The following is a 27,724-nucleotide window of genomic DNA, read 5'->3' on the forward strand; positions in this document are numbered from 1 at the left end:
CTACTACAAATAAATAATAGGTAGGAAAGCGTGAATCTTAGATTTCAAGGGCTTATTAATATTTAATAATAAGTTGCCTTCTAACAAAAATATTTATCTGGTATCTGGAATTTATGTTTCGTAGATCCTAGCATATCTTCCGAAAAGAATATTAATGGGAACGCAGGTAGCAGCAATAATGGAAAGGATAGGTATGTAGCTGTTTTAGACTGCTCATAGATGGTGCTGCCATTTAGAGGGAACCTGTCGCTAGTGAGAACTTAAGCTGCATTCATCAAGATACGAATATTTATCAACCTAAGTAGATGAATGTCCGCAGTACTGTTTGAGTATAACGTCATCAATAAAAACAGAAGTCACTAAACTTAATCAAACTTATCTGACCATTGCGTTCTATTTGAAGCACAATGGCTGCATGAATGTTACGACATTAAAGGTAAAAAATTAAAAAGGAAACATAACAGTGTGAGTCGTTAAGGACATAATGGGCAGATGCATCTTTTTTACAGTGGAAATATTCTTGAAGTCTCTCTATGCAATACGCAGCTCTGAGTAATACATGGGCATCCATATAAAATTGGGTGGCCTGAGCAATACATGGGCAGTCATATAAAATTGGGTGGACTGAAAAATTTTTGAAAGGCTAAAGAAGAACTGTGTAATTTGTGATCAGTAACAAAGTCTTCAAGCTGAACGTTTCAAATTATTCAAGGTTGGCTCTCCAAAAATTTCCGATCGAGACTTTCATGATGAATTTGAGAATGTGCTGCTGCCAGTTGCTATGTAGGGTAATGAGGCTAGCAGTAAAAAAATTACATCTACATCTACATCTACACGGTTACTCTGCAATTCACACTTAAGAGCCTGCCAGAGGGTTCATCGAACCATTTTCGTACTACTTCTCTACCATTCCACTCTCGAATGGCGCGTGGGAAAAAGGAACACCTAATCGTTCCGTTCGAGCTCTGATTTCTCTTATTTTATTGCGATGATCATTTCTCTCTACGTAGGTGGCTGTAAACAAAATATTTTCGCATTCTGAAGAGAAAGTTGGTGATTGAAATTTAGTAAACAGATCTCGCCGCAAAGAAGACCGCCTGTGTTTCAGTGACTGCCACCCCAATTCGTATATCATATCAGTCACACTCCCATCCCTATTGCGTGATAACACGATACGAGCTGCCCTTCGTTGCACTTTTTCGATGTCCTTCGTCAATCCTGCTTGGTACGGACCCCACACCGCTCAGCAATATTCCAGCAGAGGATGGGCAAGTGTAATGTAGGGTGTCTATTGAGTGGGTTTGTCGCATCTTTAGCACCCATGTGGATGACCTCGCACTTTTCTTTGTTTAGTGCCAATTGCCACTTTTCGAACCATACAGAAATTCTCTCTAGATAATTTTGTAATTGGAATTAACCGTGTGATAATTTTACTAGACGGTAAATTACAGCCTCATCTGCCAACTATCTAATGAGGCTGCTCAGACTATCACCTAAATCGTACACTACTGGCCATTAAAATTGCTACACCAAGAAGAAATGCAGATGATAAACCTGTACTCATATTACACTAGGATTGACATGTGGTTACATTTTCACGCACTTTCGGTGCATAGATCCTGAGAAATCAGTACCCAGAACAACCACCTAAGGCCGTAATAACGGCAAGGATACGCCTGGGCATTGAGTCAAACAGAGATTGGATGGCGTGTACAGGAACAGCTACCCATGCAGCTTCAACACGATACCACAGTTCATCAAGAGTAGTGACTGGCGTATTGTGACGAGCCAGTTACTCGGCCACCATTGACCAGACGTTTTCAATTGGTGAGAGATCTGGAGAATGTGCTGGCCAAGGCAGCAGTCGAACATTTTCTGTACATAATACATATGTACAAAATATACAAGGTATTAGAGATAAAGTTAGTGAACCGCTTATAGATGTTGACTCTGAAATTATTGGTATATCTGAACACTTCTTAAATAGGGAGATGATTCAGAGGCTTCCTTTATCAGGATACAGGTTGGCTGGCAGCTTTTCGAGGAGCTCTTTGCGGTGTGGGGGAGTAGCCATGTATGTGAAAACCGGCATCCCATTTGAGTCAATTGATGTTTCAAAGAACTGCACTGAAAAGGTGTTTGAATGTTGTGCAGGTGTGGTTAAATTTAACGGAGCTAAACTTCTAACTGTTGTTATTTATAGATCCCCAGACTCCGATTTCACAACATTTTTGCTAAAGCTAGAGGAGGTTCTTGGTTCACTTTATAGGAAATACAAAAAGTTAGTTATATGTGGTGACTTCAATATTAATTGTATAAGTGATTGTGGATGGAAGAGGATGCTGGTAGACCTCCTTAATTCATATAATCTTATGCAAACCGTATTCTTTCCAACGAGAGTGCAAGGGAACAGTAGAACAACCATAGACAACATTTTTGTTCATTCCTCATTACTAGAAGGGCATTCTGTTAGCAAAGAGGTGAATGGCCTTTCAGATCATGATGCACAAATTTTAACTCTAAAAGATTTTTGTGCTGCAACACGTGTTAAATATAGTCATCAGCTGTTTAGGAAAGCTGATCCAGTTGCTGTAGAGACCTTTGTAAACCTTATCAAGGAACAAGAGTGGCAAGATATTTATAGCGCTGATACATTAGACGATAAATATAATGCTCTTCTCAAGACTTTTCTCGTGCTCTTTGAAAGTTGCCTTCCGTTAGAACGTTCAAAACAGGGTACTAGCACAAATAGGCAGCCTGGGTGGCTGACTAGAGGGATAAGAATATCTTGTAGAACAAAGTGGCAATTATATCAAAACGTTAGAAACAGTCAAAATCTAAATGCAGCAGCCCATTACAAACAGTATTGTAAGGTGCTTAAAATATTATTAGGAAGGCAAAAAGTATGTGGTATGCTGATAATATAGCTAAGTCTCAGGATAAAATTAAAACCGTATGGTCAGTCGTAAAGGAAGTAGCTGGTCTGCAGAGACAGGTCGAGGATATAGAATCAGTGCGTAGTGGGAATGTTCGTGTTACTGATAAGTCGCATATATGTACAGTATTTAATAATCACTTTCTGAATATAGCAGGTGAACTAAATAGAAACCTAGTCCCAACAGGGAATCATATAGCGCTCTTAGAAAAAAGTGTTCCGAGACTGTTACCTGAAATGCTCCTCCATGATACTGACAAGAGGGAGATTGAGTTAATAATTAAATCACTAAAGACCAAGAACTCTCATGGATATGACAGGGTATCTAGCAGAATACTGAAATATTGTTCTATGTATGTTAGCCCAGTATTTAGCCATATATGTAACTTTTCCTTTAGGAGTGGTCGGTTTCCTGACCGATTAAAGTACTCGGTAATGAAGCCACTTTATAAAAAGGGAGACAGAGATAATGTTGACAATTATAGACCTATTTCTATGTCATCGGTGTTTGCTAAAGTTATCGAGAAGGTTGTATATGCAAGATTACTGGAGCATTTAGATTCACATAATTTGCTGTCAAATGTTCAGTTTGGTTTTAGAAATGGTTTAACAACTGAAAATGCTATATTCTCTTTTCTCTGTGAGGTTTTGGACGGATTAAATAAAAGGTTGCGAACGCTAGGCGTTTTCTTTGATTTAACGAAGGCTTTTGACTGTGTTGACCACAAAATGTTACTGCAGAAGTTGGACCATTATGGAGTAAGGGGTATAGCCTCTTACTTTAAGAACAGAAAACAGAGGGTAATTCTCCGCAATATTGAGAGTGGTAGTGTTGTTCAGTCCCAATGGGGCACTGTTAAGTGGGGCATTCCCCAAGGGTCGGTGCTGGGGCCACTGCTGTTTCTTATTTATATAAATGATATGCCTTCTAGTATTATAGGTGATTCAAAAATATTTCTGTTTGCTGATGACACCAGCTTGATAGTGAAGGATCTTGTGTGTAATATTGAAACAGTATCAAATAACGTAGTTCATGAAATAAGTTCGTGGCTTGTGGAAAATAATTTGATGCTAAATCACAGTAAGACTCAGTTTTTACAGTTTCTAACACACAATTCAACAAGAACCGATATTTTGATCAGACAGAATGGGCATATTATAAGCGGGACGGAACAGTTCAAGTTCCTAGGAGTTCGGATAGATAGTAAGCTGTTGTGGAAAGCCCATGTTCAGGATCTTGTTCAGAAACCAAATGCTGCTTTATTTACCATTCGAACAGTATCTGAAATAAGTGACACTTCAACACGAAAAGTAGTCTACTTCGCATATTTCCATACGCTTATGTCGTATGGTATTATTTTTTGGGGTAATTCTTCTGATTCAAAAAGGGTATTTTTGGCTCAAAAACGGGCTGTTCGAGCTATATGCGGTGTAAGTTCGAGAACCTCTTGTCGACCCCTATTCAATAGTCTGGGAATTCTGACATTGCCCTCACTGTATATATTTTCTTTAATGTCGTTTGTTGTTAGCAATATTAGCCTATTCCCAAGAGTTAGCAGCTTTCACTCAGTTAATACTAGGCAGAAATCCAATCTGCATGTGGAATGCACTTCCTTGACTCTTGTGCAGGAAGGAGTGCAGTATTGTGCTGCATCCATTTTCAATAAGCTACCACAAGAACTCAAAAATCTTAGCAGTACCCCAAACACTTTTAAGTCTAAACTGAAGAGTTTCCTCATGGCTCACTCCTTCTATTCTGTCGAGGAGCTCCTGGAAGAGCTAAAAAATTAAGCAAATTCCAGTGTTACATTGTTGATTTTCTTTATTTAAATTTACGACTTGTCACCTGAATATGTTTTTTTATATTTCATTTTATCTGTTTCTAATATCGTGTTATAATTTAATGTATTGACTCGTTCCATGACCATGGAGACTTCTCCTTAATTTGGTCCCACGGAACAATAAATATATAAATAAAAAAAAAAAATCCAGAAAGGCCCGTACAGGACTTGAAACATGCGGTCGTGCATTATCCTGCTGAAATGTAGGGTTTCGGAGGGATCGAATGAAGGGTAAAGCGATGGGTCGTAACGCATCTGAAATGTAACGTTCACTGTTCAAAGTGCCGACAATACGAACAAGAGGTGACGGAGACGTGTACCCAATCGCACCCCATACCATCACGCCGGGTGATACGCCAGTATGATGATGATGAATACACGCTTTCAATGTGCGTTCACCGCGATGTCGCCAGCACTGATGCGACCATCATGATGCTGTAAACAGAACCTGGATTGAAACTTCCTGGCAGATTAAAACTGTGTGCCGGACTCGGGACCTTTGCCTTTCGCGGGAAAGTGCTCTACCAACTGAGCTACCCAAGTACGACTCACGCCTCGTCCTCGCAGCTTTACTTCTGCCAGTACCTCGTCTCCTACCTTCGAAACTTTACAGAAGTTCTCCTGAAAACCTTGCAGAACTTGCACTCCTGAAAAGATTAAAACTGCCAGGAAGTTTCATATCAGCGCACAATCCGCTGCAGAGTGAAAATCTCATTCTGGAAACATCCCCCAGGCTGTGGCTAAGCCATGTCTCCGCAGTACCCTTTCTTTCAGGAGTGCTAGTTCTGCAAAGTTCGCAGGAGAATTTCTGTAACGTTTGGAAGGTAGAAGACGAGGTACTGGCAGAAGTAAAGCTGTGAGGACCGGGCGTAAGTCGTACTTGGGTAGCTCAGTTGGTAGAGCACTTGCCCCCGAAAGGCAAAGGTCCCGAGTTCGAGTCTCGGTACGGCACACAGTTTTAATCTGCCAGGAAGTTTCATATCAGCGCACACTCCGCTGCAGAGTGAAAATCTCATTCCAGAACCTGGATTCATCCGAAAAAATGACGTATTACATTCATGCACCCAGGTTCGTCGTTGAGTACACCATAGCAGGCGCTCCTGTCTGTGATGCAGCGTCAAGGGTAACCGCAGCCATGGTCTCCGAGCGGACAGTCCATGCTGCTGCAAACGTCGTCGAACTGTTCGTGCAGACGGTTGCTGTCTTGCAAACGTTCCCATCTGTTGATGACTCAGGGATCGAGACGTGGCTGCACGATCCGTTACAGCCATGCGTATAAGATGCCTGTCCTCTCAACTGTTAGCGATACGAGGCCGTTGGAATCCAGCACGGTCTTCCGTATTACCCTCCTGAACCCACCGATTCCATATTCTGCTAACAGTCATTGGATCTCGACCAACGCGAGCGGCAACGTCGCGATACGATAAACCGCAATCGCGATAGGCTACAATCCGACCTTTATCAAAGTCGCAAATGTGATGGTACGTATTTCTCCTCCATATACGAGGCATCACAACAACGTTTCACCAGACAACGCCGGTCAACTGCTGTTTGCGTATGAGTTCAAATGGTTCAAATGGCTCTGAGCACTATGGGACTTAACATCTGAGGTCATCAGTCCCCTAGAACTTAGAACTACTTAAACCTAACCAACCTAAGGACATCACACACATCTATGCCCGAGGCAGGATTCGAACCTGCGACCGTAGCAGTCACGCGGTTCCGGACTGAGCGCCTAGAACTTGTGTATGAGAAATCGGTGGAAACTTTCCTCATGTCAGCACTTTGTAGGTGCCGCCATCGGCGCCATCCTTGTGTGAATGCTCCGAAAAGCTAATCATTTGCATATCACTGCATCTTCTTCCTGTCGGTTCAATTTCTCATCTGCAGCACGTCATCTTCGTGGTGTAGGAATTTTAACGGCCAGTAGTGTATATGTAAATCAGGAACAGGAGAGGATCTATGACACAACCTCGCGGAACCCCAGATATCACTTCTGTTCTGCTCGATGATTTACCGTCTATCACTACGAACTGTGACCTCTCTGAGAGGAAATCACGAATCCAGTCACACAACCGAGACGATACTCCATATGAACGCAGTTTGATTAATCCTCGCTTGTGAGGAACGGTATCAAAAGCCTTCTGGAAATCGAGGAATATGGAATAGATCTGAGATCCCTTGTCGACAGCACTCATTACTTCATGGGAATAAGGAGCTAGCTGCGTTGCACAAGAACGATATTTTCTGAATTCGTGTTGGTTATGTGCCAATAAGTCATTTTCTTCAAGGCGGTTCATAATGTTCGGGTACAGTATATGCTCCAAAATCCTACTGCAAATTGAGGTCAGTGATATGGGTATGTAATTCAGTGGGTTACTCCTATTTCCTTTCTTGAATATTGGTGTGACCTGTGCTACTTTCCAGTCTTTAGGAACAGTCATTTCGTCAAGTGAGCGGTTGTATTTGATTGATAAGAAAGGCGCGATTGAAAGAAACCTGATTGGTGTACCATCTGGAACGGAAGACTTGCCTTTCTTAAGTTGTTTCGTAACACCTAAGATATCTACTTTTATGTCACTCATGCTAACAGCTGTTCTGGTTTCGAATCCTGGAATATCTAGTTCGTCTTCTTTCGTGAAGGAATTACGGAAAACTTTATGCAGTAACTCAGCTTTCGTGGCACCATCATCGGTAACACTTCCGTCGCTATCGCGCAATGACGGTATTGACTGTTTTCTGCCACTCGTATACTTTACATACGACCAGAATCTCTTTGGGTTTTTTACCATATTTTAAGACAATATTTCATTGTGGAAGCAATTAAAAGCATATCGCAGTGACTTCCGCACTAAATTTCGAGCTTCCGTGAAACTTAGGCAGTCTTGGTGATTTTGCGTTCATCTGAATTTGACATGCTTTCTTCGTTGCTTCTGCAACAGTGGTCTGACGTGTTATTTGTACCATGGTGGATCAGACCTGTCTCTTATTAACTTTGAAACACGTATGTAACATAGCAGCGATGGTGAGGCACGTTAAAATCTTTGACCAGAGAGCCTATTTTCGTGGTTAGTCTGCGCTTGACCGCGCGAGTGTTGCGAGCAGTTCTGTAGTAGTCGTCATGCGGAGCAGTCGGTCAGTAGTAGCAGCCCAGTGCGGTTGTGTGATGTAGTCTGTCGGCAACACTGGTCAAGATGCTCAATGAGGTATATTGTTAATTAAGGTAATCATCAGATAATGTAAAGTTTATTTATTGTAATTAATTTCCAATAAGTGCCCCAATAATAATTTTGATTTCAAAAGCAATTTTACAAAAAAAAATTATTTAATTGAATTAACGATTTCATTCCACTTCCCTTAAAGACAAGTTTCAGTTAAATTACAAAAAAAAAGGAATATTATTATTTGGAATGCAGTTTCTCCAAGCTGTGCGCAACAATAACAGCAGAAATTTGACTGGCAGTTACAGTGAGGTAAGAATTTAATTCTGATTTGCACAGGGTCAAAGACCGATATTTCGGTTGAATTGAATTTTCATTATCACTGAGATTTCATTAGCACTGAATTGTTTTTCATTATTTTTGTGGGAGCTTACACCAGAGTCAGATTGCGAATTTCACATTTTTGTTGCCTTTGTCAGTACATTTCATTGCAGGGAGGTTATTCTTGGGTGCCATTTATTATTATATTTTTTATTTAAATATTTCTGTGGGGACAATATTGCTTCTTGGCTCCATTTCTATATAATATTGTCTTGTAAATTTTTGTGGGGAGGTTACACTTGGCGACACCCAGTCCAGGATCGTATTTCGTTGAGAGTCTTTTGAACAACAGTCAGATATCTGCTCTTATTTGCTTAGATATAATTAGGATTTGGCGCAACGCTTTTATTAACTTGTGACTTTCTTTCTACAGGTCAACGGCAATTCGTTGCTCTATTGTATTTGTGTGTTGTTTTTTGCATTGTGCTTATTTGTTTTGTGAAAAATTGTGACTATTGTAAAAATGCCGCGAAAGACTGTGAATAGTGTATCGCGAGGTATTATGAACGAAATTACCGACTTAAACAACGTGACCGATAGTAATTGTGACACGCAGTGTAATGATGACAATCCTGCGTTCACTAACAATCAGTGCATTCCAACCACTAATGATGACTTTTACCTTAATGATGAACAAACGAACTCAATTGTCTCGTCTGTTAATTTGACGACAATTGATGACGCGGAGCGCTCTATTGTAATGAGCTTAACGCACCCGGTTCGGAGAATTCAAGTGATGTACAGACGAATTTTTCTAATGAAAATGAACAGGATACACAAAGTACGACGGATCCATTTCATTCCGAAATAGTGACCGACCGTGTACATTCGACTGGCAAACCTTTTTGTAAGTCTCAGAATAACCAAATGGTTATAGAAAACGAGACAATTCCAGATCCACCACTAAACAGCACAGAGAATATAAACGCTAATTTTGACTTGGTACGAATTATGACGAGTTTGCTACAACAGCAAAGTGAGAAAATAGACAACAATTTCAAACAACAGAGTGAAGATTTCAAACAACAATTTAGTGAACAGGACAAAAAAATTAATAAAATAAATGAAAAATTAGACGACAATTCCAGACAGCTTAGTGAACAAATTAGAGCCGTTGCCGCGCAGTGCCATGACACTAAGGAACAGTTGCGCGTGGAAATTGAGGCTTGTTCACGAAAAAATAGCGAAGAAATTAAGTCTGTTGCGCAAGAATTAAGGGAAATGCAAACAGCCGCAACAGAAACACTCAGAGACGAAATTAGCGGAGTCGCTAAACAATGCTCTGAAAAAGCTACACAATTACGCGACGAGTTTAAAGCAATGACGGTAGAACTTTCGCGCACAATGGACGCAAAGATAGACGCGAAATTCGAACAGCAGAACACTCAGATTAACGAACGCTTTAATCAGCACATACAGAACAGTGATACGCGTTTCCGCAAATTTATTCAGGATCAAAATAAAGTCAAACGTCAAGTCATGGAAACAATCACGTCTCAGAGACAAGAAGACAAACGTAAAATGTTCGCGAAAGCGAAGACGTATGTAGACAATAATATTACTACAGTGTCCGACAAAATTAATAGCATAGAACAGTTGAACGCGGAATTACGGGATGAAATTTCTGATCTTAAATCAAAAACAGATACACACACAGTAGATATTCAAACAGTGACAGACAGATTCGAACAATTAGAACTAACACAGGATTGCGATGTCATCAAAGCTGATGTTAAAAAACTGAGCGAAACTACGCGTAAGTTGCAAAAACAGATTAATGCGTCCGATTCTAAAACCGATGATCAGGCAAAAATACTGACGGAAAAATATGATGAATTAGCCAGTCGTATTGATGCTATTGAAAGTAATAATGATAATAAATCAGACGATACTGCACCGATTTCATTTAACCAAACACCTGAATTTCAAAATTTGCAGCAGACAATTAATGAGATCGACTCGTCTAACAACACGTTGCGTAGAAAACTGTCGAGTTTACAGCAAGAAGTAACAGAGATTAAAAATATTTCAGTTAATAACACATCACAGCAGGCGCCACTTTTCGAACATTTGCCAGACTCACGCAGTGCGTATAATTTGAGTAATCTACAGAGAGTACGGGACTTAGATTCCGAACAACCACAGTTCAATAGATACTCTTACGATCCTGAACCTGTTGCATCACACAGAGATGATAATTTCGATTACAAACATTTTCTGTCAGTGAGAAAGTTTAAAGTTTTTAAAAACGATAGAACGCAGATTCACCCACTGGACTGGATTCAACAATTTAGCTTTGCTCTTCCACCGACTTGGCCTGTTACGCATAAACTTGAATTTATTTGCAGCTTTTTGGAAGGCGAACCGGCAACTCGTATGAGACCGATCGCGAGACAGTGTTACTCGGTAGAAGAATTTCAGAATGCTTTTCTGTCAGCGTACTGGTCGAAGACGACACAGCGCGGAATTAAAGACCAACTAATTAGTTTGCCAAACTATGAAAACTCAAATTTTCCCAGTGTAACGCAAATTTTTGAGCACATGGTACAACAAAACCAGTACCTGAGTGAACCGTACAGTGAATCTGCACTTATACAACTATGCATTTCCAAATTACCACGGTCATTACGAGTGTCACTGCTAACGGGCCAGCAAAAAGAAAACATTTCAGCATTCAGGGATCTGTTGCAGCTTTTAGAAGTACAGCAATCTGATTATTCATTTGTAAACAAAAACTTTTCGTATAATAGCCAAGGTCAACAAACTTACGGTAATTATGATCAGGGACGTAATTTCCATAGGAAAAGTAACAGACGCTTTAGGAACGACAACTACCAGAACTTAAATCACAGACAAAATTCAGATTGTCAATATCGTCAAAATTTTCAGCAACAGGAACCACACTTTAGTAACAATAGAGGTATTTCACAACAACAACATCAAAACCAGCCGGTTAGCATACCTAACCAACAATGGAATGCACAAGGTCAACCAGGCTTTAATGTTCCGCCGCGAGCACGTATAGTCCCTGATACAACAAATAGTAACGCACGACAGCAAGGAAACAACTACGTACAAAGAAGACAAAATTTCAATTCCTATCGCAATACACCATATAGGAATGACTATTACGACAGGCGTAAAAATAATGAGAACAATTTTCAGCGTACATCTAACAACAGTCGGACATACCAACAGCAAAATTTTACACAAGAACCTATTCTCATGAATGAACCCGACAGTAGGTACCATCCAGAGCGTAATACGTCTGGAAGAAGTAATAGAACGGTTCAAATAGTAGAAATGCCACAGAATCCTCCTAATAATAATAACACGTCAGATAGAATCTGACTGGATACTGTACAGATCGCATCTTCCAATAATACAAGCACTACTTCAAACAAGCAAAATGTTGTTCACGAAAATGTAATTACTTTTGATGACATCAGAGACACTCTCTTGCAGGAAAGACCATTTGTTCAGAAAACTATTTCACATCCTGTCATCGAAATTAAAATTGGTTCATCAAAATTCTCAGCAGTAATTGATTCCGGATCACCTATATCAGTAATAAATGAGGAGACTTTTTACGAGTGCAACAAAGAGAATACCTATCCGACATTACCTTTAGGCAAAACAAAAGTGAAAGGAGCAGTATCGAGTAAAGGAGTAGACGTTAAATTACAGACGCATTTATCATTTTGTATTGGAGGTCATACTTTCCACTCTAATTTTTGGATTGTTCCTTTATTGACAACAGACGTAATTTTAGGTACGAATTTTCTGGTACAACACAAGGATGAAGATGTACAATTGGCTTTAGAATTTCAGCACTCATTATCTGCGGAAGAACAAACAATTAACCGCACAGAGGTCATTTCCGTGTCACGTAGCATAGACTGTAATCCCACATTGTTCACGGATACCTACGTACACAACTATAATACTCCAGACGAAGTTGACTACGACGTAATGCAAATGATTTCCGATAAAGTTAGACAAAGCAGTGCAACTACAGGCGACGAACGAACGCAACTACGCAAAATTCTTTTTCAGCAAGCTCCAGTTTTTGACAACATTCCTGGTACTATGTCCGGTTTTATGTATGAATTTCAAGTGAAACAGCCCGACACATTTAAAGCAAAGCATTATCCCATTCCATATATTCACAGAGAACAAGTTAAAAAAGAATTGCAGGATATGCTTGATCAAGGAATTATAGAACCAGCAGTTAGTCCGTACATAAACCCGTTACATATAGTTAAGAAAAAAGATGGCTCACTTCGCCTCGTACTTGATTCACGTCACATTAATGACATTATTATTAATGAAACAGATCGACCACAGACATTAGAGGAACTTTTACAGAAATTTCATGGTACAGGTATTTATTCTACATTAGATTTGAAATCGGGATTTTGGCAAATTCAACTTCATCCAAATTGCAGAAAATATACAGCTTTTCTCTGTTTCGGCGACTGTTATCAATTTTGTAAATTACCATTCGGCTTAACTATTTCTTCTGCAGCTTTCATTCGCGGTTTGAACACAATACTTCCGACAGAACTTAAGGACAGAATTACGACGTATGTAGACGACATTCTTATTGCAGAAGCTAACTGGTCTGATCACAATCTGATTCTTGAACAACTGTTACAAACTTTTCATGCACAAGGACTTACAGTTAATCTTAGTAAATCGCATTTTGGCAAAACTTCTATAAAATTTCTTGGACACGTAATTTCAGCGGAAGGCATTGCACCTGATCCGGAAAAACTTCAAGCTCTACGTGACATTACTGTTCCTACGACCAAAAAGCAACTACGAAGTTTTTTGGGCTTAATTAACTTTTTTCGTAAATTTATTCATCACTCCGCTTTAGACACACCTAGACTATGCCAATTAACAGGTAAAAACACTATTTGGTCTTGGGATAAGCAAGCACATTCTGAGTTTGTGAACCTGAAACATGCTTTGTTGAATACTCCACTTTTATCGCACCCAGATCTTACCAGAAATTTTTCCATTGCCACCGACAGTTCCAACACCGCTTTAGGCGTACACATTTTCCAGGAAATTGAAGAAGATGGTTCTACAGTAATTAAAAACATCGCATTTGCAAGCCGCATTTTGTCACTCGCTGAACGAAATTATTCCGTTACAGAATTGGAAACATTATGTGTTGTATGGGCTTTTACGAGATTTCGACATTTTCTTTATGGCAGACATACCACAGTGTACACAGACCACAGAGCGATACAATTTTTACTTTCGGCCAAATTCACACACGACAGATTAAGCAGATGGAAACTTTATTTACAGGAATTTAATTTTACAATAGTTCACATTCCCGGTACGCAAAATGTTATAGCAGACGCACTATCGCGTTCTCTCGGCAACGATCAGCAAGACGTAGCAACCAACTTCTGCAAAACAAATTTCAGTGTCATGTACATTCAGCAAGTAGCATTTGAAAATTTTATTTCATCGTCATTACAGGACACAGCACAAGAACAAAATAAAGACAATGTGTGGAAAGAAATTAAACACCTTTGGCAAGATAGAAAAAATGTTACGATTAGGAACCACTACACTGTACGCAATGATATTCTGTTTCGCCGCTCTCATCCTGACAGCAACAATTGGTTATTATGCATTCCTGACGAACTGGTTAACAAATTAATTTGGTACACTCATTTAAGTTACGCACATTACGGAGCACGAAAATGTTTTCTTATACTGAGACAGAACTGTTATTTTAACAACATGGAGAAACGAATACGACGAGTTTTAGCGACATGTAAAATTTGCCAGAAAGCTAAATCAGACACCACTTCACATATTCCTCCTTTATATCCCATTGTACCTGTTAAATTAAGACATATGGCCGCAGTAGATATTTTTGGTCCGATTCCGAGAACTAACAGAGGTTTTTGCTACATCTTTGTCGCTGTTGAGCTCACTTCAAAATTTGTTACTCTCACTCCGTTACGCAAAGCTACTGCTAAAACTGTTTCGAAAGCATTTGTAAAGCATTTTCTATTTCATGTAGGGCATGTGATGAAAGTAATTTCTGACAATGGATCTCAATTTCGTAGTAGCATATGGACACGCATGTTACGAGCCAGAAACATTTCTCCGATCTATATATCCAAGTACCACGCTTCTTCGAACCCCTGTGAACGGTTAATGAAAGAAATTGGTAAGCTGTGCCGAATATACTGCCACAAAAGACATATTGATTGGGATACATACATACTCTCATTCCAAGATGTAATTAATTCCATTCCAAATGAATCCACTATGCTATCTCCGCCTGTTATACTGAAAAACGTTGAACTACCAAACAAAATTAAAGAATTTGTAAATTTTCCTACATCTCGTCGCTTACGACACCACGAAATAATTGACATTGCGCTGAACAACATCAAACGTGCCGCAGACCGCCGGAGAAGACAGCAAAAACAGGTTTGTACACGCCGCGACTTTCACGTTGGACAGAAAATATTAGTACGTACACACTATTTATCCAGCAAATTAAAAGGTAAGTGCAGTAAATTTGAACTTCTATACGCAGGTCCATATCGGATTCGCAGCATCCCTCACCCCAATGTTGTACACGTCGAAACTTTGAGAACCAGAAAATCGAAAGGCAATCACCATATCTCAAACATTAAACCGTTTATTGAATGAAATCACTTTATGATGTAACATGCTATGATGCCATTTACTAATGCAATTATTTCACCTGACTAATTACTGATGATTATCGTATTTTTTCTTGGCAAGTGCCCGGTAAGGTAAGGTTAGCAGGTCGCTTTTCTTGTCGTTACACATCAGACCATGCACATTTTCCACTTTTTTATGTACGATTGTATTCCAGTTTTGTCTATATGCACTGTGAAATAGTTAAGATATAAAACACGCCAGTCGAGTTTGACATTTTTTTTGGCCTTATGACATCTCAACATCGTGACTTTTACATTTTTTGCTGCTGCATTGTGATATTCTCTGTACATTTTGGCTTTGAACACTGTCAATGTCTTTGACATATTACGTTGTCTGTAATGTTATGCTGTATGGTTAATTGTGTCACCTTAAACCAGTCATCATTTAGTGGGTATATGATTTAAATGCAAGACGTTAATCTCTGTTCATCATTTTCAGAAAGAAATAACGTGTAAGCGAAATAAATTAAACGGAAATGGGTATTTCAACTACGGAATAAACGATAGAAGATGCAATAACTTTATGAGGAAGAGTAAATGGATCAGGATTAACAAGCATTAACAAGAATATACTATACTCATCGTAGAATAGCAGTCTTAACTAATTTTTTCTTTCAGAATACGAAGCGATTGATGCAGGCTGTCGGACCGAACTACACATCTTAGTTTTAGTGATGAAATATGCTAGAGATAAGGAATAATGAAGTGATATTTTTTTTTCAGATGATAATGAGTGATGATGAATAATGATGAAGAATATGCTATTATGAATAATGAAGTTTTTCTTTACAGGTGATGATAATAATGAAGTTATGATAATATGGATAATGAAGTGATTGATAATGAAGTTTTTTCTTTACAGATGAGGATAATGTTGAAGTTATGTATTTATGCTACGTAGCTATTTAAGTATTTGTTGCAGTTTGTTTTGACAGCAGGTGTTATATTGCATAGTAGGATGACGGAAAGTTTTGGAAAGGACAGCTATGGAACATATTTTTATACACATTTCACTACCTGTTAATTCGAAGTTCACTACTTTTCAGCATAGTATGCGTTTCTTCTTTCAGTTCAATAATCCATTTTGTATTTTTTCCAGCAGAAGCTTTTCATGATACTTACTAAACCTGTTACTTATTATACCTGTACTAGCACTTACATTTTTTTTACCCATTTGTGTCTATCATTTATAAATGTGATCACATATACTGCCTTGTTTCATAACCTTGCTACAGCTGACTCATGACGAATGACGTTACACATTTTTCATTTTACAGGAACAACCCAGAACCAATTTTTTTTTCTTTTTCTCTTCTTGCTTTCCCTTATAATAACTCCACTGTTTATTGTAATGAGACTACTTATAATGTGTACGATTATTAATGCTATGACTGTAATTAGCTGATTTTTAATAATGACTTCGTAATGATCTGAATGTCACTCAATGAATTGTTATTACTTCTTAATGATCTGAATAATACTGAATGAGGAACAATGTTTTATACTATTCGATACTTGATGGCCACTGAGTGCCAATAATTAATGTCACTCAATGAATTATGTTATTAATTATGCCATTAATTAGCTCTTGTTTTCAATGTTGATACTTTGTAACTGGAAAAGTATATGATTCTTACTATATTGAAATGACAAATGATTAACTATGCTTTATAATTGGGAAAGAATGTTTAATAATGCTTTGTAATTAGGAGAAGGCTAATGATTATTACTATTGGAATGACCAATGATTAATTAACTATGCCATACTTTGTAACTGGAAAAGAATGCGATTATTTAATAATGCTTTGTAACTAGGAAAAGAAGGTTACTGATTCTATGTAAAACAATTAATGAACATTTTTCTGTAATACTACATACTTGGTACAGAAATGTTCAATCACTGGGCTATGAATGCCGCACACTACTAATGAAGACTGTAATTGTCAATATTATGTGACTTAATGTCCTTCACCTCATGAGCTAACTACCCTGAATTACTGCAATGTCCATTTGTCCTGTCTATCCTAGTGATCATGGAGCACTATCTTTGGTTTTGCACTAATTCTACGTTGGTGTGCCTTGTAAGAGCGTGGTGTTGACACGACATGCTGTCCACCACCGTGGGCGATGAAGACGTTATTATGGTCCCACTGTTTGGTGTACCTAATGTACTGCCAAAATGAGAACATGAAATGATACTACGAGAGTTCAGTGTCTTGGCTACACTGGTAAATTCTGATGGGAAAGAAACTTCAAATTGTGTCACTTGGTGTTGTACTTATGTGGAAAGATATGGACTTTCAGAACAGCTGTGTGCAATCTAAAGTGCTACAATCATGATGCAATCCTTCCTTTTCCTATCCTAATTCTTGTCACATAGTGAAAATCTTTTTTTTTTGCTAACATTATTTATGTTCATGGGTTATACATTTTTTTTGATTCGCTTAACTCCAGTGCGAGTACACTTATGTCACTTGTCGATATGATTTTTGCCATTATGTTTATTTATTGCAAAAATGCTTAAGACATTTTTTCGATTTGTTCTCAAGTACAGTATGTGCACTCTTGTCTTTTATATTGTATATACATTTTTTTTATTTATTATTTTATTTTAATGATATGTTATGAACTACAGTGCATGTGCACTTATGTTGTGTTAATATGTTTTCTACTGAAATTCAGTGCCTGTGCACTTTTCTCATTTTTCAATATGATTTGTACTCATTCTGTATATTCAATACTTCAGTACGTATGCACTTATGTCATTTGTTACTAATTGTATATACATTTCGTAAATTGCTAATATGTTCTCAACTCCAGTGCGAGTACACTCATGTCACTTATCAACACGATTTTCTGCCATTCTGTTTATTTGTTCTGAAAAGGCTAAAGAATTTTTTCAGTGCGTGTGCACTTTGCTATCTGTCAAATAATTTGTATATACAGTTTTCTGATTTACTACTATGTTTTGTATTCACATCCTGTCTTTGTCTGATATATTTTGTACTCGGTGCATGTGCACAACATTTAATTTATGTACTAAATTTGAATATTCTGTAAATTGTAAAAATTTCTTGCGATGGCAAGTCCAAATGACTCACCATTGCTGCCAAATTTTTGCCCCCCCAGTGGAGGGTTATGAAACACGTATGTAACATAGCAGCGATGGTGAGGCACGTTAAAATCTTTGACCAGAGAGCCTATTTTCGTGGTTAGTCTGCGCTTGACCGCGCGAGTGTTGCGAGCAGTTCTGTAGTAGTCGTCATGCGGAGCAGTTGGTCAGTAGTAGCAGCCCAGTGCGGTTGTGTGATGTAGTCTGTCGGCAACACTGGTCAAGATGCTCAATGAGGTATATTGTTAATTAAGGTAATCATCAGATAATGTAAAGTTTATTTATTGTAATTAATTTCCAACAAGTGCCCCAATAATAATTTTGATTTCAAAAGCAATTTTACAAAAAAAAAATTATTTAATTGAATTAACGATTTCATTCCACTTCCCTTAAAGACAAGTTTCAGTTAAATTACAAAAAAAAGGAATATTATTATTTGGAATGCAGTTTCTCCAAGCTGTGCGCAACAATAAGAGCAGAAATTTGACTAGCAGTTACAGTGAGGTAAGAATTTAATTCTGATTTGCATAGGGCCAAAGACCGATATTTCGGTTGAATTGAATTTTCATTATCACTGAGATTTCATTAGCACTGAATTGTTTTTCATTATTTTTGTGGGAGCTTACACCAGAGTCAGATTGCGAATTTCACATTTTTGTTGCCTTTGTCAGTACATTTCATTGCAGGGAGGTTATTCTTGGGTGCCATTTATTATTATATTTTTTATTTAAATATTTCTGTGGGGACAATATTGCTTCTTGGCTCCATTTCTATATAATATTGTCTTGTAAATTTTTGTGGGGAGGTTACAACTTATGAAGTATGAATCTATTTAAAGTTTGTGCACATTCTTAAAGACACGTTTTCCTGCACAGCATACTTTAAAGGGGCCATGGTTAAGCACACACCATATGTTATTGTACTGCACTCTTTCAAGAGTGCCATGGTAAATTGATGGACATGCTGTATGACCTATGAAGATAATTTTGTATAGAGACGTGATGGTTTCATTTGACGCCTGTTCTCAATAGAAATTCAATACAATGGTAATTATTCTTCAGCTAATGTAGTTTTTTACAACTCGAAAAATTAAAACAATTATAAAATGTGTGAATATGCAGTACAAATACTGCAAATTGTTGGTTGTTATAACTAGTAGTTGACCTGAAAATATTCCCTATATAGTTTATAATTTTAACAACAGTTCGTGAATTCCTGGGTAATGGGTATGATTTTCGGAGTCATTACGTAACTCTTCAACTCTCCTTCTTTAAGCAAGTTCAGTGCTTTGTCTATCTTGCTTGTGCAAATATTTCTTTTTCCATCAATCACCCCTCTTTCTCTCCTTGTCTGTCAAAGTCATATTACTGATTTTGTGATTTCAGAAGAACATGACAATTAATAATATTTGCTTTGTTGTATGTGGAAGTTAAATTATATACTCCACAGAGTATAATTAGCTCTGCCTACAAATTTTGAACCGTTATATGGATTATGTATAAACGGAATAGCAACTTGGGTCAAATAAGATAGGTTATCAAGGACCAAAGAATGTTTATGCAAATAATTACTATCTACCAAATGTTGACATGGGTATTGTAAAGTAAAATTTCATCGGCCGCTCTGATTCTGAGTTACTAAAGAAGTGTCTCCGTGGGATTACACGGAATCAAAATGAGAGAGTGAGCAAAGTGGTTTAGACCAGACGTCTGATCCTCACATGCTTGAAACTTTTTTGCAGTGAACATCGTACTTGTTGTTGCCTTATACCTCATTACTAGTAGGTGTGTTGTCTGCTCCATTACAAAAAAAACTTTAGTTATGTTGTTACTATTTACATCCATGGAGGCTTGATCTTCATAAAAATGCAATTTTCAGGCATGTCGTAAGTGCAGTGTATTAAAGGTACTATATAAAGGCAACAACAAAGATATTATGTTAGTCTCGAGACTCGCAATCTTAAACTGAAACACTTGACTTCCGCCCCATGTTCTCCAACTGTAGCAACAAGTGACACAGGTGAGTTGTTATACAGTTTCAGCTAATATTTTGCGACAAGCCATTGTAAATTTAATTTTTTACAAAATAAATTAAAAATACCAACCATAAAATTAAACTGAACACTTACTATGTGTATTATTTGGAGAAGAAAGTCTCTACCATTTCAGATAACAAGAAGCCCAGAAACCACATTTTCATCATGTTAACAGGATCTTCCGTCGGTTCTTGGTAAATAATAATGAAATTGTAACAAATGAAAAGCACCAGTTTCTATTGTTCTACAGTATTAATATTTTGTTGGGTTAACCGATTTTTGGCTTACAAGGCCATCTTCAGCTGTTTACTGAGTATTGTCACCAAAGAAGTTACAATGTTTGCAAACAACATTGGAAGAGAAGTTAAACGTCTAGACTGAAGCAGAAACATGCAATAAGTAACATCTTTGAAAGTGTGGTGGCAATGCAATGGGGAAGTAAAACAATAATAGACAGTAAATAAATAAAAAATGGAGTAGTCAGGAAAAACAATAACGCAATATAGGAACAGCATGCCTATATAACTGTTTTTATAACTAAACAAAATTAATTAAAATAAAATAAAATTAGCCGTCTGCAGTGGCAGAGCAGTTCTAGACGCTTCAGTCTGGAACTGCGTTGCTGCTACGGTCATTGGTTCAAATCCTAACTCGGGCATGGATGTGTGATGTCCTTAGGTTAGTTAGGTTTACGTAGTTCTAAGTCTATGGGACTAATGACCTCAGATGTTAAGTCCCATAGTGCTTAGAACCATCTGAACCATTTTTTGAAAATAAAATTAGTACTTGAGAAGGCTGCATCAGGAGGTATAAAACATGGAGACTGATACACAAACCAATTAACACAAGAAACAATTATCAATGTAACTACAGAAAACAGAAGGAACTTAAGCAATATCAGTAAGATAAACAGAAATAAGTAAATGCAGGAAAATGGAGGAGTTTAAGGGAACATACAGTAAAGCAATCTTTTAGAGTGTGGTGGTACTGTATTTTAACATTAGCATTATATTCAAAACTGTGGCTATGTAACAGTTTGCATTAAATAAATTAACCAAGTACAATATAAATAATATTTGATGAGAGTATTATAAGAGGTGTTAAACATGGACAGTAATACAAGTGACAGTTAAAAGAAAGCTGTAAAAATTGACACTACAGTCTATACGAAATACATAGAAAAATTCAATAAAACAAAAGAACTTCATCAATAGAGGAGAATTTTGGAACAGACAGTGTGGGAAGTAATGAAAACAGACATGATTATATAAAGTTTAGGAGAGGGGATGTGTTGAGATGTGTCTGGTCGTTTAGGACTAGATCTGGACTGTGCGCTTGATGTCTGTTAATTTCCAGTGGTTCCAGTAGGTTGAGTTTATCGCATTTGTTTGCAAAGTGAAGTTCATGGGACACTGGCTGGTAGTTGTGGCCCAAACACAGTACATGCTCAGCAAATGCGGAGTCAGAATTCTGCAACCTCCTGTAACCTCCCAAGAGAAAAAAATATGTATAACATTCACATTTTGTGTAACCTCCCAACGGATTATTATTCCGTAACCTTGCAATAAGACGTGACTCACTGTAATGTTCTCTCACAGCACGCTTCCAAAGAGAAAGTTAAAAGAACATTTCGATGTATAATGCTTACTGTAACAAATAATTTAAATGTATTTCTGTTAATTGAATTTCAAAAGGGGTCTTAATTTTGTGAGAAAAAGTATAATTACCAATTTTGCTATTATAAATCATTATTCAAAGAGTGTGAAATACCATCTGTGGCGGAGTATGTGAAAACTGCCACAGAAGTAACCATGTTGTTGTTGTTGTGGTCTTGAGTCCTGAGACTGGTTTGATGCAGCTTTCCATGCCACTCTATCCTTTGGAAGCTTCTTCATCTCCCAGTACTTACTGCAACCTACATTCTTCTGAATCTCCTTTGTGTATTCATCTCTTGGTCTCCCTCTACAATTTTTACCCTCCACGCTGCCCTTCAATGCTAAATTTGTGATCCCTTGATGCCTCAGAACATGTCCTAGCAACCGGTCCCTTCTTCTAGTCAAGTTGTGCCACAAACTCCTCTTCTCCCCTATTTTACTCAATACCTCCTCATTAGTTATGTGATCTACCCATCTAATCTTCAGCATTCTTTTGTAGCACCACATTTCGAATGCTTCTATTCTCTTCTTGTCCAAACTATTTATCGTCCATGTTTCACTTCCATACACGGCTGCACTCCATACAAATACATTCAGGAACGACTTCCTGACACTTAAATCTATACTCGATGTTAACAAATTTCTCTTCTTCAGAAACGCTTTCCTTGCCATTGCCAATCTACATTTTATATCCTCTCTACTTCGACCATCATCAGATATTTTGCTCCCCAAATAGCAAAACTCCTTTACTACTTTAAGTGTCTCATTTCCTAATCTAATTCCCTCAGCATCACCCGACATAATTCGGCTGCATTCCATTATCCTCGCTTTGCTTTTGTCGATGTTCTTCTTATATCCTCCTTTCAAGACACTGTCCATTCTCTTCAACTGCTCTTCCAAGTCCTTTGCTGTCTCCCACAGAATTACAATGTCATTGGCGAACCTCAAAGTTTTTATTTCTTCTCCATGGATTTTAATATCTACTCCGAATTTGTCTTTTGTTTCCTTTACTGCATGCTCAATATACATATTGAATAACATCGGGGAGAGGCTACGACCCTGTCTCATTCCCTTCCCAACCGCTGCTTCCCTTTCATGCCCCTCGACTCTTATAACTGCCATCTGGTTTCTGTACAAATTGTAAATAGCCTTTCGCTCCCTGTATTTTACCCCTGCCCCCTTTAGAATTTGAAAGAGAGTATACCAGTCAACATCGTCAAAAGCTTTCTCTAAGTCTACAAATGCTAGAAATGTAGGTTTTCCTTTTCTTGATATATTTTCTAAAATAAGTCCTAGGGTCAATATTGCCTCACGTGTTCCAACATTTCTACGGATACCAAACTGATCTTCCCTGATGTCGGCTTCTACCAGTTTTGCCATTCGTCTGTAAGGAATTCGCGTCAGTATTTTGCAGCTGTGACTTATTAAACTGATAGTTCGGAAATTTTCACATCTGTCAACACCTGCTTTCTTTGGGATTGGAGTTATTATATTCTTCCTGAAGTCTGAGGGTATTTCGCCTGTCTCATACATCTTGCTCACCAGATGGTAGAGTTTTGTCAGAACTGGCTCTCCCAAGGCCGTCAGTAGTTCCAATGGAATGTTGTCTACTCCCGGGGCCTTGTTTTGATTCAGGTCTTTCAGTGCTCTGTCAAACTCTTCACGCAGTACCGTATCTCCCATTTCAGCTTCATCTACATCCTCTTCCATTTCCATAATACTGTCCTCAAGTACATCGCCCTTGTATAGACCCTCTCTATACTCCTTCCACGTTTCTGCTTTCCCTTCTTTGCTTAGAACTGGATTTCCATCAAAGCTCTTGATATTCGTGCAAGTAGTTCTCTTTTCTCCAAAGGTCTCTTTAATTTTTCTGTAGGCAGTATCTATCTTACCCCTTGTGAGATACGTCCTTACATTTGTCCTCTAGCCATCCCTACTTAGCCATTTTGCATTTCCTGTCGATCTCATTTTGGAGACGTTTGTATTCCTTTTTGCCTGCTTCATTTCCTGCGTTTTTATATTTTCTCCTTTCATCAGTTATATTCAATATGTCTTCTGTTACCCAAGGATTTCTACTGGCCCTCGTCTTTTTACCTACTTGATCCTCTGCTGCCTTCACTACTTTGTCCCTCAGAGCTACCAATTCTTCTTCTGCTGTATTTCTTTCCCCCCATTCCTGTCAATTGCTCCCTTGTGCTCTCCCTGAAACTCTGTACAACCTCTGGTTTAGTCAGTTTATCCAGGTCCCATCTCCTTAAATTCCCACCTTTTTGCAGTTTCTTCAGTTTTAATCTACAGTTCATAACCAATAGATTGTGGTCAGGATCCACATCTGCCTCTGGAAATGTCTTACAATTTAAAACCTGGTCCCTAAATCGGTCTTACCATTATATAATCTATCTGATACGTTCTAGTATCTCCAGGCTTCTTCCATGTATACAACCTTCTTTCATGATTCTTGAACCAAGTGTTAGCTATAATTAAGTTGTGCTCTGTGTAAAATTCTACCAGACGGCTTCCTCTTTCATTTCTCACCCCCAATCCGTATTCACCTACTATGTTTCCTTCTCTCCCTTTTCCTACTCTCGAATTCCAGTCATCCATGACTATTAAGTTTTCGTCTCCCTTCACTATCTGAAAAATTTCATTCATCTCATCATACATTTCATCAATTTCCTCATCATCTGCAGAGCTAGTTTGCAAATAAACTAGTACTACTGTAGTAGGCATGGGCTTCGTGTCTATTTTGGCCTCAACAATGCGCTCACTATGCTGTTTGTACTAGCTTACCCGCACTCCTATTTTTTATTCATTATTTAACCTACTCTTGCATTACCCCTATTTGATTTTATATTTATAACCCTGTATTCACGTGACCAAAAGTCTTGTTCCTCCTGCCACTAAACTTCACTAATTCCCACTATAACTAACTTTAACTTATCCATTTCCCTTTTAAAATTTTCTAACCTACTTGCCCGATTATGGGATCTGACATTCCACACTCCGATCCGTAGAACGCCAATTTTTTTTCCTCCTGATAACCATGTCCTTTTCAGTAGTCCCCGCCTGGAGATCCGAATGGGGGACTATTTTACCTCCTAAATATTTTACCCAAGAGGACGCCATCATCATTTAACCATACAGTAAAGCTGCATGCCCTCTGGAAACACTGCAGCTGTAGTTTCCCCTTGCTTTCAACCGTTCGCAGTACCAGCACAGCAAGGCTGATTTGGTTAGTGTTAACAAGGCCAGATCAGTCAATCATCCAGACTGTTGCCCCTGCAACTATTGAAGAGGCTGCTGCCTCTCTTCAGGAACCACACGTTTGTCTGGCCTCTCAACAATTACCCCTCTGTTGTGGTTGCACCAACGGTACGGCCATACGTATCATTGAGGCACGCAAGCCTCCCCGCCAACGGCAAGGTCCATGGTTCAGGGGGGGGGGGGGGGGGAGGCGAAAGAAGCGATATGTAACGAGAAATGACAAAGACTGTAGAAGAATAAGTTAAGATATAAATAGCCAGTAAATAGGCAGTATATTGTAATAGAATCGCTTGTCTTCTGCATGGACTGAATGGGAGAGGAACCCGTGACGTTGCTTTAGGCTCGTACGTAGTCTTCATTTGTCGTAAGTCGATGATCGACGCCTTTTGTAGCTGGGATTGTAAAAGGTGTGTAAAGATTTTAATTGTTTGTATTAAAATGTATTTATCTAGTAAAATCTGTTTTTCACAATTACTGAAAAGTTCGCACTGGACATTACCCATTTTATTTACGAAATTTCAGCATTTTATTGGATATCGCTGTCGGTGCGGAGCTGCGCCGCGAGCGAGCAGTTTGCAGCAGCGGCAGATTTAAATATACCATCGCTATAACGACCAAATCCTAAAAAGGGTACAGGTAGAGGTGAACGAAAATAATAAATTGTTTCTTTTCACAGCATTCCAGACGCAGAATAATAGGAGATAGTAGATTTTATCTTGTGCATTCACAGGTGTATACAAGCTGCAGCTTTTGTAAATTTTCATTAAAAAAGTGATAAATTCTGAACATATCGTCAAGTGTATTTAAAAGTGGATAATTTTTCAGGAGAGCTTAGCAATATAAAAGAAAACATTTTCATATAGCAAAGATAGTCTTATGCTTCAAAGCTAGGCGGGGTATATCCAGTAAAACAAAAATCCACTGCAACGTGAAAATGTTTGCTAAGTTCGATGGACAATAATATTTTCATTCTTGCACAAACAGCTTTAGTACTTGAATAAAAGTAAAACTTGAATGATTATTTTGGAATATTCAAAGAAATTCATTTTTATTAATCTGCAACAGAATATTTCAAACGTAAGGTAATAATCACAGGTGAAAAATTTATTGCAACCTTTCATTTCTCATGTACATCCACGTATACGTCAATTTCGATCTTAACGGTTTCCCAATCAAATTAAACGCAAAAAGCAAAGAAAGTTTGAAACCAGTCGGTCAACTCCCAAATAATTAAAAGACAGAATCGCATTAAACTGTCGCCCGGAACGTGGGGCCCGAATATGCAGTTGCCACAATAACTTAGAAATACTTTGGGAGTCGTTGCGATTGAGCTTTTTTGTAAACACATTGATCAGTTTCAAATGTGTTCTACGTGTTATACAATCCATACTGTGTGGTAATCTGTGTAAAAGATCTTTTACACGAGAAAACTCAACATCGAGAGAGAGGCTGAAGACAAGATCACATACCATTAAGAACTAGTACCTACCACAGTACCAAGGAGCAGAGGCACCAAAGATAAATCAACGAAAGATAAGACTACAGTGTAGTTGTCCTGTTGGTAGTGGAGTAGCTCCAGTGCAGTGTTCTCAAATCATTAATGGTGTGCTTGTAGTTTGTGAATAGTGAATACAATAGGACCAAGTGAAAGTAATTAGCTATCTTAGTGTGTAGGGCGTTTACAAGGAATGACCATTTTTTGTGTGTCCCAAATTATTTTTTAAAATAATTGAATTTTTTATTCCTTAATTATAATGTACATAGTGTATGAACCACAATAAGTACAAAAATAGCCAAAGAATGTTTATGCATGCTGATATAATGGCTGTCCCAAAATAGGACGCTGGGATTTAACAGTATCGTATAGCATACTAAACTGTATTCAGGTCGTAACTATTTATTTCTTATGAATTAATAATTTATTGTATATTTATAAATATTTATTGCTCCCAATAGTAGGTCATCCCTTGCAGTATCTTCTGGATCCTTTCCACAGTATAAATCAAATTTGAAACAGCAGCCACTTGCTCCACAAAGAGACCACAACTTATAACCAAATCTAATAGGCTTGCTTCGGATAAACTGTTTCAGCCCACTTCGTCCATAGTATTTGACTATCATTTCGTCAACTGACAAATTTTCTTCAAATATTCCAAATTTTTGAAAAGATTCATTTATTATTTTGAAGAGACGTCTAGTTTGGAATCTGTGATCGTGTTTGTTTTCATTGGCTAAGTCATTATCTTGAGAATGAAGCAATATTTTCAACTTCTGATATTTATTCCATGACATAGCTGTCTTTATAATTGGTATGCCAACATCTTCATCTTCAGACCAGTATAGCTTCTCAGCAGGGAGCTTATGGTAGCCAGCAAAAAGAAGAAATCCGACAAAGACCTTCACTTCTTCAACTCTGAGGATAAAATCCTGGGTGCACCCGACTGCAAATTGTTGCTCATGTCGGCACCAATGACTCCCGCCGTCTGGGTTCAGAGGTCATCCTCAGTTCGTACAGGCGGTTGGCGGAATTGGTGAAGGCGGAAAGCCTCGATCGCGGGGTGAAATCAGAGCTAACTATTTGTAGTATCGTTCCCAGAACCGATAGCGGTCCT

General features: G+C 38.2%; 1 protein-coding gene across 1 annotated transcript in view; it reads left to right on the plus strand.

Annotated features, from left to right (window-relative positions):
• The window catches only part of LOC126161464 (proline-rich protein 2-like), a 123,439-nt gene that overhangs the window by 42,505 nt on the left and 53,210 nt on the right, over window positions 1-27,724 (plus strand). The gene's annotated exons all lie outside the window — the stretch shown is intronic.

This window comes from Schistocerca cancellata, chromosome 2 (assembly GCF_023864275.1).
Source record: "Schistocerca cancellata isolate TAMUIC-IGC-003103 chromosome 2, iqSchCanc2.1, whole genome shotgun sequence".
Taxonomy (NCBI): Eukaryota; Metazoa; Arthropoda; class Insecta; order Orthoptera; family Acrididae; genus Schistocerca; species Schistocerca cancellata.